This window comes from Triticum dicoccoides, chromosome 5A (genome assembly GCF_002162155.2).
Source record: "Triticum dicoccoides isolate Atlit2015 ecotype Zavitan chromosome 5A, WEW_v2.0, whole genome shotgun sequence".
Lineage (NCBI taxonomy): Eukaryota > Viridiplantae > Streptophyta > Magnoliopsida > Poales > Poaceae > Triticum > Triticum dicoccoides.
This window is the reverse complement of record NC_041388.1, coordinates 43,137,810-43,147,911: the sequence shown is the minus strand read 5'-3', so window position 1 is coordinate 43,147,911 and position 10,102 is coordinate 43,137,810. Positions and strand designations below refer to the sequence as shown.

Sequence of the window (10,102 nt, the reverse complement as noted above, 5' to 3'; positions counted from 1 at the left end):
AATATAAAAGTCTTCTGACTATTATTACAGCCTTTTATTATTAATTCAACAACTCTGGAAACATTTTCCACCTATCCGGCCAACCGTGTCGGACGTCACCCGGGCCATCAACCACGTTGCCTCACAGCCTTGGCAACCCGCCAGCGCCAGCGCCGGTGCAGCCCATCAGCGTGCCAAATCCTGCCAAATGTGAAATTCAATCTTGTACGAGTGTATATGATAATATGAAGGAATGTTTATGCCAAATCTAATTAATGATACAAAATCCCTTCCAGTTGTACTAAACCAAACCAGTGACAATTAATATGAATTGGAGGAAGCACATAAAATTAGAGAACTTTGTCGATCGTCGCCCCGAATGCCAATGCACGAATCTGATCAAAAACACCATTTTTGGTCTCCTGTATGTACGATTTTCATGTTCCATGAAACGCGTCACATTGTTACAACCATATTGCTACAATGTGATCATATTCCCATCTTGCCGTGGAGTTCCAAACCGAATTCAAAATCTACGATAACAACCTTGCTTGCTACTTCCTCCGTTCCTAAATATTTGTCTTTCTAGACATTTCAAACAGACTACCACATACGGATGTATGTAGACATATTTTAGAGTGTAGATTCACTCATTTTGCTTCGTATGTAGTCATTTATTGAAATATCTAGAAAGACAAATATTTAGGAACGGAGGGAGTAGTATTTCACTATATTATGGAAACCCCAAACTTTGGGATGCTACAGTCGGATTAAAAGTATCTGCTCGTGATGACTGATGACTCAGGCTCACCCTAGGTCCTGTAAAAATTGTACATCCAAGAGGAAACTACATTTTGCTCCATTGAAAAGAAACATTACAGTAATTCAAAGAAAATAATGGTTTCTAGATATCCAAGAAAAAACATAGGTAAATAAAAAAATAAAACTGAATTCGTCTTTCCCTGAAACGGCAGTATTTACATGATTGTAACTAGCATAAATATAAATCCATACAGTGTAAAAGGCAGCTCCAGGAATGAATGAATGAATCTGTTGGCCGTCACCAGTTTGGATGGATGGTCAGATGAGATCCTGTTGAGTGTTGAGCATACCTTGGTTTAGTCCAGCAGTGAGTGTTCTGTGATGTAAACATGGTGCTTCCACTGAAAGAAACATAGATATTGAATGCAACACTGCTCTCCACCGCTCTGCTTCCCCTGAAAGAAAACAGAGGCTGATGGCAATGCACCAGTGCATGTCAGCAATGAATCACTGATAGAACAAGCATCGGCATCATCGCCCAAATCATCATATTTCAAGAATCACACCTTCAAAGAACAAGATGTCTAATAGCTAATGTCGTCTCTAGTGGGAAGTTTTTACATCACCATCAGAGGCCTAGAGCCAGACAGCATCAAAGCAAAAGTGGCCATTACTCGAGTAGTGATTCAGGCAGGGTCCCTATTACATTTTCCAGTTGGGAGGGAACGTGTTGGCCTTGACGGAGGTACATACAGGGAGTGCTCGGCATCTGTCGCATAACAATGCGTCAGGCGCAGTTCTCTTTTCTTTTCTTCTCCATCCAAGGTCCAAAATCGTCGGTCCAGCAGTGAGTGATTTGTGCTTGCGCTTGCACAGCTTTTTTTGTCCAGGAGTGAGCATACCTAATCTACCTCATCACAACATCCCAAACATAGTGCAAGTCTCTCCATTGCATTGCTTCGCCTGAAAACAGAAACATATTCCAAATCACCCATAAACATGACGCTCGAGTAATGATGTTAATGCAGCAGTGCATGCCAGGCCCACATGAATGACTGACTGACACAAAACACGCATCAGCATCGTGTAAATCATACATAATTCAGAGTCAGGGCTAACTCACACTAGGGATGTCCAGAAATCACAACTTCAACAAAAAGAAAAATGATCATGCATGTAAAGATGTTAATTCAGGCTTGTCGCAAAGCAAGCAGGTTTTGGAATCAACATGTTACCAATTAGCTAACTTGTCTATAGTGAGAAGCTTATTATGAAACAACATCCAGAGGAAGGAAGAAATGGGTTTCATGGGGAATGGCTATCTCCCAAAGCTTTGGACAGACTTTACCAAAAGATATACTCCCCAGCTTTTCATCACTGAAACTGACAGCAATCACTCATATGTGCTTCAAAATACGCCAGAATGATAGTCATCTATTTGGGTATATGGCAAAGGTATAACATTTGACTTTGCAGAATCTCCGAGCTCCGACCTTCCTCTCCCATGGGGTGGGAAAACAGCAAGCATCCAGGAGAATTTATTTTCTGGGTACTGGATCACTACTACTATGGGGGTAACAGGAAATCTTGGTGACCTCTGTCTTGTCCTCCAAATTATTTTCCCTAAATCCAGGTTCATAAAATAATTCCCCAAAAACATCTACATTTGTTCTTCTTGATAACCACTAGAAAAGGTTTCTAAATGACAGGGAAGGCAATAGCTACAATATACGACACAATGCACAGAGAAATATAAAACGACTAGTTTGGAAACTTGCACATTGCTGCAATGCAGACTACTCTTGACTCTCACACCAGAATTTACTGACCATCCATTCCATGAAGAGGCAATCTATCCATATGTTGGATTTTTTTTTCTGATTCAGCGTATAGGCAAATTACATGATGAGACAATTAAAAGAAAGACAGACATACTATGGTCACTGACGGTAAGATGCTCGAGTAAAGATGTTAATGCAACAGTGCATGCCAGGACCATATGAATGACTGGTGGAAAACACGCATCAGCATCGTGTAAACCATAAATAATTCAAAGTCATGGCTAACTCAGATTAGGGATGTCTACAAATCACACATTCAAATAAAGCATTCAGGCTCATTGAAAAGCAAGCAGGTTTTGCCATCAACTTGTTGTCTAATAACTAACTTGTCTCTATTGACAAGCTTATGATGAAACAACAGCCAAAAGAAGGAACATATGGATTTTATAAGGAATGAATGGCTAACTCCCAAAGCTTTGGACATACTTGACCAAAAGATATTTATCATGTGAAGAAAAAGTATACCCACTGTCCATGCACTCAAACCTCTCCCCAGCTTACCATCGCTGAAATTGACATCATTCATCAAATCCGAGCTCCGACCTTTTCTCTCCCTAGGGGTGTGGGGCAGCCGAGGAGAACAGCAAGCACCCAGGTGAAGACTAATTCCTGGGTACTGGATTACTACCGCTGTTACCAGAAATCTTGGTGACCTCTGTCCTGTCATCCAATCTTTTTTCCTAAATCCTGGTTTATAAAATGCCTTCCCAAAATTATCTACATTTGGTTTTCTTGATAATCGTTAGAAAATGGTTTTAGATGACAGGGAAGGCATGACATTAATGTACACAACACTATGCACAGAGAAATATATGATGATAGAACGACTAGCTGAGAAAATTGCTCATTGCTGCAACACATATCAATGTTGACTCTCAGACCTGAATTTACAGACCATCCATTGCATGAAGAGACAATTTACCCATATGTTGGATTTTTCTGATTCGTCATACATGCAAACTAGTACATGACGAGACAATTAAAAACAAGACACATACTACAATCTCTGTAGAGGTGCCTGTATATGCAAAAGAATGTCACTTTAGGTCTAATTAAGGAAGATGCGTACCGTATCCAGAGTGTTATTTCCTCTGGTTCGAGGCAAGCATGGCAATGAGCTCGTTCAAAACAGAGGGATAGGTCGTGACAATATGCCCCCAGCCATTACTCGTCATGAGTGTCTGCAAACACGGGGGAGATTGGACTTGGATAAACTTCAAGCACGCCTCCTTCAATCCACGGCAGTGGTGCTGCTCGGCTAGAGCAAGGGTGGACGCCACAGAGCTCACACCTATGTGCTGAGACAGCTGCTTTACACAGATGAACTTGAGCCGTTGGAGATCGTACTGGTCTGCCGCTACAAACAAACCTTGCAGCCATTGCAGCAGCCCCATGTCATCCCCTGCCGCTTCCCCATCTTGTCCTTGGTCCACAGCTTCAGACATTTCATCTTCTTGTCCTTGTCCCGTATCTTTGCATATTTCACACAACTTAATGTTGTCCTCGTACATGTCAGGGAATGAGTCTGTGTAGATGAAGCTAAGCAAAGCCGTGAACACCTTTGGTTCCATGTCTTTGATCTGTATGACACTGTTGGACGCCTCCTTCATGGGGCCAAAGAGTTGCGACATGAACACCGTGGATCGGGCAGCAAGCACACACCGGTGTGCGGCGAATGTCTCGCCGCCAACCTGGAATGCCACATCGGCACCCACCTTGTTTTGAAGTAAACTGTTGAAATGCTGGTGTATGTCCGGCATGAGCGCCTCGGCGCCGCCGTGGCCACCGGCATCATCAACCTTGCTGTTGCGGACGACCACGACGTCGCACCGGATGGTGAGACAATCATACTTGAGGTCCGCAGACTGTTCAAGGGCGTCTCTTCTCATAAACCTGTCGTTGCCCCAGATTGAAGTAGCGGTGGAGAAGTCGCGAGTCTCACCGGTTCCACGAATGTACATCGGCATCTGCTTCTCAACCTGCTCGACAAGGCTGAAACTGAACCTGACCTCCACAGGCTCTCCCTCATCGGTATCGGCGTCGTAGTGAAAGGTTAGAAAGAGCGAGATGAAGCCGGCACAGCTCGGGTTTTCGCCATTGGGGTAGTACTCAATCATCCAATCGTGGCCTCCTACATTGAAAGGACCGGCGGTGATGCTCTCGCCGGTGGACATCAGCTCCTTGGTGCGCGTGTAGCCGGTGACCATGAGCAGGTGGTAGCCGCTGTCCCCGCGGGCGTCCACGGCCGACGTCTCGCAGAAGCACCGCCTGTTGCCGTCGGCGATAGAGACGCCGGTGAAGGCCGACATGGCGGACCTGTAGAAAGTCAATACATTCAGTCAACATTCACATTCTACTCTGGAAGTCTTTTCCCAATTGATGTGCAAAACTTGGACAAAACTAAGCTTCAGAGTTTGGAGTTGGGATGGATGGAGAACCTGGGCTCGCAACGGAGGTCGCCGGAGCAAACCTGGTCACCCCCGGCGCCGGCGGCCGCACGAAGACGAGCTCCACTCCCCGAAAGCAGAGTTGGGCACACCCCGCAACGCACGGAGTCGCCGCTACCCCACTGCCTGCGGCACCGATGCAGCTTCTCCCCGGAGACAGAGCTCGCGCCGCCGCCGCCGCCGCTGCTCCACTCACTCGCCGCGCCGCCGGCTGGTCCCGTGTGTGCGACCTGGGCCTGCCTGGAGCTAGAGCTCTCCTAGGGCTAACTCTCACCACGTTCGTTATTGGGCTTGAGTCCACGAGCTGCAAAGCCCATCACTCAAGGCATATTATTTATTTGGTATAAATCGAGCTGAATATTTATTTATTTATTACTAACAATCGAGCTGAATTTTGTGGGGTGCCAAACACAACTTGACCTGTTTTTCAATCACAAAAATACAAATTTTATAGTTCCGAGTTTAAGAAGAAATATACCATTGTATTAATATTTTTTAGAGGAAAAGGGCCGCACCCCTGTTCCATTTCTTGAAGAAACGAAACAACAGTTACAGGATCGTCTTACAATTTAGGCAAACAATTTAGGCAAACGGCGGACAGCAGGAAGGCTGCCGCAGAGGAAGCAGAAAAGCTACCAGACTAAAAGTTTGAACTAAAACATAAAATAAAGAACGCTGGGACAAAACGCCATAGCCTAGACAGCGACAAGAGAAACACCAAGCGATCTCTCTAAGAGACAGCAGCAGCCTTCAGAGGAAATGGCTTCAAAATGTATCTCCTTCTGTGTTTTCTGTGTTTTCGATATGTCAATATACTTTCCTCCCACCTCTCCTCTCACACCATCGTCCGTCCTCGTCCTACTATCATCCCGCAAAGGAGCCTGTGGCCACTCCTATTCAAGAAGTAACGTGTCCAGGGGCGGCCAATCGCAAACCCCGAGCTCACGCAAACTATATGGGCCAACTCATTTGCGACTCTTTACCGTGTTTTTGTTCCCATTAGTTCTGGATCAATATTTTTTCGCTGTTTCCTTTTTGTTGTTTTGTAGTTTTTTATCCTTCTTTTGTTTTTTCTGTTTTTTCCTTTTTATTTTTCCATTTTAAAGATTCTGTATATTTTCTAATTCGTGGATTTTTTTTCAAAAATCAGACAATTTTTTTATTCATGAATATTTATAAAATCGCAAACATTTTTCACTATTTTACGGAAACCCCAAAAGTTTGGATGTTAGTAAACAATGCTCCATTGGAAAGAAACATTACAGTATGTATATTTATCGAATTCAAAGAAAATAATGGTTTCCAGGTATCCAATACAAATAATTGAATTTATCATTCCCTGAGATGATAGAATTTACATGATGGTAAGTACTCCATCCATTCCACAATGTAGTGTGCCCACGCTTCTCAAGATCTAAGTTTGACCATACATTTAACCAACGAAATCGACTGCGGCGGGAGCAAAAATTATACCACTGAATTCATATATTTTGATATGAATTCAGTGGTATAATTTTTGCTCCCGCCATAGTCAGTCTCGTTGGTTAAATTTATGGTTAAATTTATATCTCAGAAAGCACGAGCGCACTATATTATGGAATGAAGGGAGTAGCATAGAAACAGGTAGCTCCAGGAATGAATCTGTTGGCCATCAGTTTGGATGGATGGTCAGATCCTGTGTTGGCCAAGTGCAATCTGCAGCAGCAGGGTGTCAACATTAGTAACAAATGTCAGTGTTCTGTGATTTCTGATACCCAGCAAGGAAGGAAAATACATATGCATTGCCCTGGAATTTCTGACAGAAACCGGTAGCTAGCCTTTTAATTGCACACCATAAGAAGAAGCATTTTACTAGTACATCACAGCATCAAAGCAGCACAGGGAGTCGGTTTTTACTATACATCACAGCATACATACCTTGGTTAGTGTTCTGTGACATAAACATAGTGCTTCCGTTGAAAGAAACATATGGCAATACACCAGTGCATGTTAGTGAATGCAACAGTGCTCTTCACTGCTCTTCTCCCTGGAAAATAGAGGCCGATGGCAATACACCAGTGCATGTTAGTGTCAGGATTAAGCCACCAACGAATCACTAATAGAACAAGCATCAGCATAGTGCATATTTCAAGAATCCCACATTCAAAGAACAAGTCATCTTGTGGAAGTTATTACCATGAAACAACATCCAGAGGAAGATATGAATTTTATGACCATCTCCCAAAGTTTCCACTGACACTTGACCAAGAGATGTTTATTGGACGAAAGTAAAGAAAAACATCTATACATCTGTTCTTCTTTTTTTCTTGACAACCACTGCAAGTCTGCAACCGCAGTTCAGTTTGACACTTGCGCCTGAATTTTCAGACAGCCCATTCCATGAAGACACAATTTGCAAGTATGTTGACTTAGAATATAGGCATGTTATATATACATGCTGAGAAAAAGGCAAGACACACATACTATACAATCTCTCTAGACTAGAGGATCACGTATATGCAAAAGAGTGCCGCTTGAGGCCTAAGGAACATGCGCACCATATACTCCCTCCGTCCGGAAATACTTGTCGGATAAATGAATGTATCTTAGACGTACTTTAATTCTAGATACATCTATTTTTATCTATTTCTCCGACAAATATTTTCGGGCGGAGGTAGTATATACGGAGTGAGTGTTACTTCTGCTGGTTCGAAGCAATAATTTTGGCGCTTCCTTGTCGACTATTGCTTGCCTGCCTTCCTACAGAGAAACTCTTAAGTTGCAGATTTGCTTGACTATTGTTTGATTATTACTACTTCAGATGGTAGAGGCAGAACAAACATGAACATGGGCAGCAAATGTCAGTTGAAAACTAAACATGAACATGGATTTTTCTGATTCATCATACATGAAAACTACATGACTAGACAATTAAAAACAAGACACATATACTACAATCTCTGTAGAGATACTTATATATGCAAAAGAATGTCACTTAAGGTCTAATTAAGGAAGATGCGTACCGTATCCAGAGTGTTACTTCCTCTGGTTAGAAGCAAGCATGGCAATGAGCTCGTTCAAAACAGAGGGATAGGTCATGACAATATGCCCCCAGCCATTACTCACCATTAGTGTCTGCAAACACGGGGGAGATTGGACCTGGATAAACTTCAAGCATGCCTCCTTCAATCCACGACAGTGGTGCTGCTCGGCTAGAGCAAGAGTGGACGCCACAGAGCTCACACCTATGCGCTGAGACAGCTGCTTTACACAGATGAACTTGAGCCGTTGGAGATCGTACTGGTCTGCCGCTACAAACAAACCTTGCAGCCATTGCAGCAGCCCCATGTCATCCCCTGCCGCTTCCCCATCTTGTCCTTGGTCCACAGCTTCAGACATTTCATCTTCTTGTCCTTGTCCCGTATCTTTGCATATTTCACACAACTTAATGTTGTCCTCGTACATGTCAGGGAATGAGTCTGTGTAGATGAAGCTAAGCAAAGCCGTGAACACCTTTGGTTCCATGTCTTTGATCTGTATGACACTGTTGGACGCGTCCTTCATGGGGCCAAAGAGTTGTGCCATGAACACCATGGATCGGGCAGCGAGCACACACCGGTGTGCGGTAAAGGCCTCGCCACCGACCTGGAATGCCACATCGGCGCCCACCTTTTTTTGAAGGAGAGTGTTGAAATGTTGGTGTATGTCCGGCAGGAGCGCCTTGGTGCCGCCGTGGCCACCGGCATCATCATCATCATCATCAACCCTGCTGCTGCGGACGACCACGACGTCGCACCGGATGGTGAGACAATCGCACTTGAGATCCGCCGAGTGTTCAAGGGCGTCTCTTCTGAGAAACCTGTCATTGCCCCAGATTGAGGTAGTGCTGGAGAAGTTGCGGGTTTCACTGGTTGCACGAATGTACATCGGCATCTGCTTCTCCACCTGGTCGACGAGGCTGAAACTGAACCTGACCTCCACGGGCGCTTCGTCGTCGTCATCGGCGTCGTAGAGAAGGTTCAGAAAGAGCGAAATGAAGTCGGCGCGGCCCGGGTTTTCGCCGTTAGGGTAGTACTCGATTAACCAATCATGGCCTCCTACATTGAAAGAGTTGGCGGTGATGCTCTGACCGGTGGGAATCAGCTCCTTGGTGCGCGAGTGGACATTGACCATGAGCAGGTGGTAGCCGCTGTCCCCGTGGGCGCACCGCTTGTAGCCGTGGGCGATAGACGCGCCGGTGAAGGCCGACATGGCGGACCTGGCCTGTCGAAAATCGACCTACTCAGTCACCATTCACCATTCTTAACTTTCAGAGTCCATTTAAAAAAAAAGAGTTTCAGAGTTTGGAGTTGGGATGGATGGGGCGAACCTGGGCTTGCACCGGCGGCCGCACGGAGTCGCCGACGAAGGCACGTAGTAATCCATTTCCTTTTGCTTTTTCTTTGAGAGAATCCATTTCCTTTTGCTAAGTAGTAATACTCCCTCTGTTTTGACCAAGTTTAAAGAAACAAAATATCAACATCCACAATGTCGAAATTAGTATCATTAGATTCATCATTAAGTGCAGTTTTATATTGTATTTATATGGCATTTTAGATGTTTATAGTTTATTCCATAAATTTCGTCAAACATAGATCTGTTTGGCTTTTCGAAAATGAAATATGCACGATATTTTGGAATAGAGAGAGTACTATTTTCCGCAGTAGCAGTACTATTTATGTACTCCCTCATATCCATATTAATTGACGCTGCTTTAGTATGAATATGAATCGGAGGGAGTACCTTTTTTTGAGCAATACTATTTATGTACTTCGATGCGGGGCAGCGCTTATTGCGAGCGTTAAGGGAGACTCAGCCCATGGAGCGCTTGCATGAGCCATGCCCAGCAGTGCTTGAGCGTTATGTCCTCTATGAGAAACCTAGCGTGGGTTGCTATGCTCGTATACATGGCGCACTGACGCAAGATAGTAAGATTTTTATTTTCATTTTATGTTTCTCATTTCGTTTTATTTTAATATTTATTAAGTTTATTTTTATTTTTCATGTTCCCCTATTTCCTTTTACTTTTTGCTTAAAAAATATTCACATATTTTT

General features: G+C 43.9%; 1 pseudogene; it reads right to left on the bottom strand.

Annotated features, from left to right (window-relative positions):
• Positions 1–941: 941 nt before the first annotated feature.
• On the bottom strand, positions 942–9,459 carry LOC119298994 (annotated as a pseudogene).
• Between the last annotated feature and the right edge of the window lie 643 nt (positions 9,460–10,102).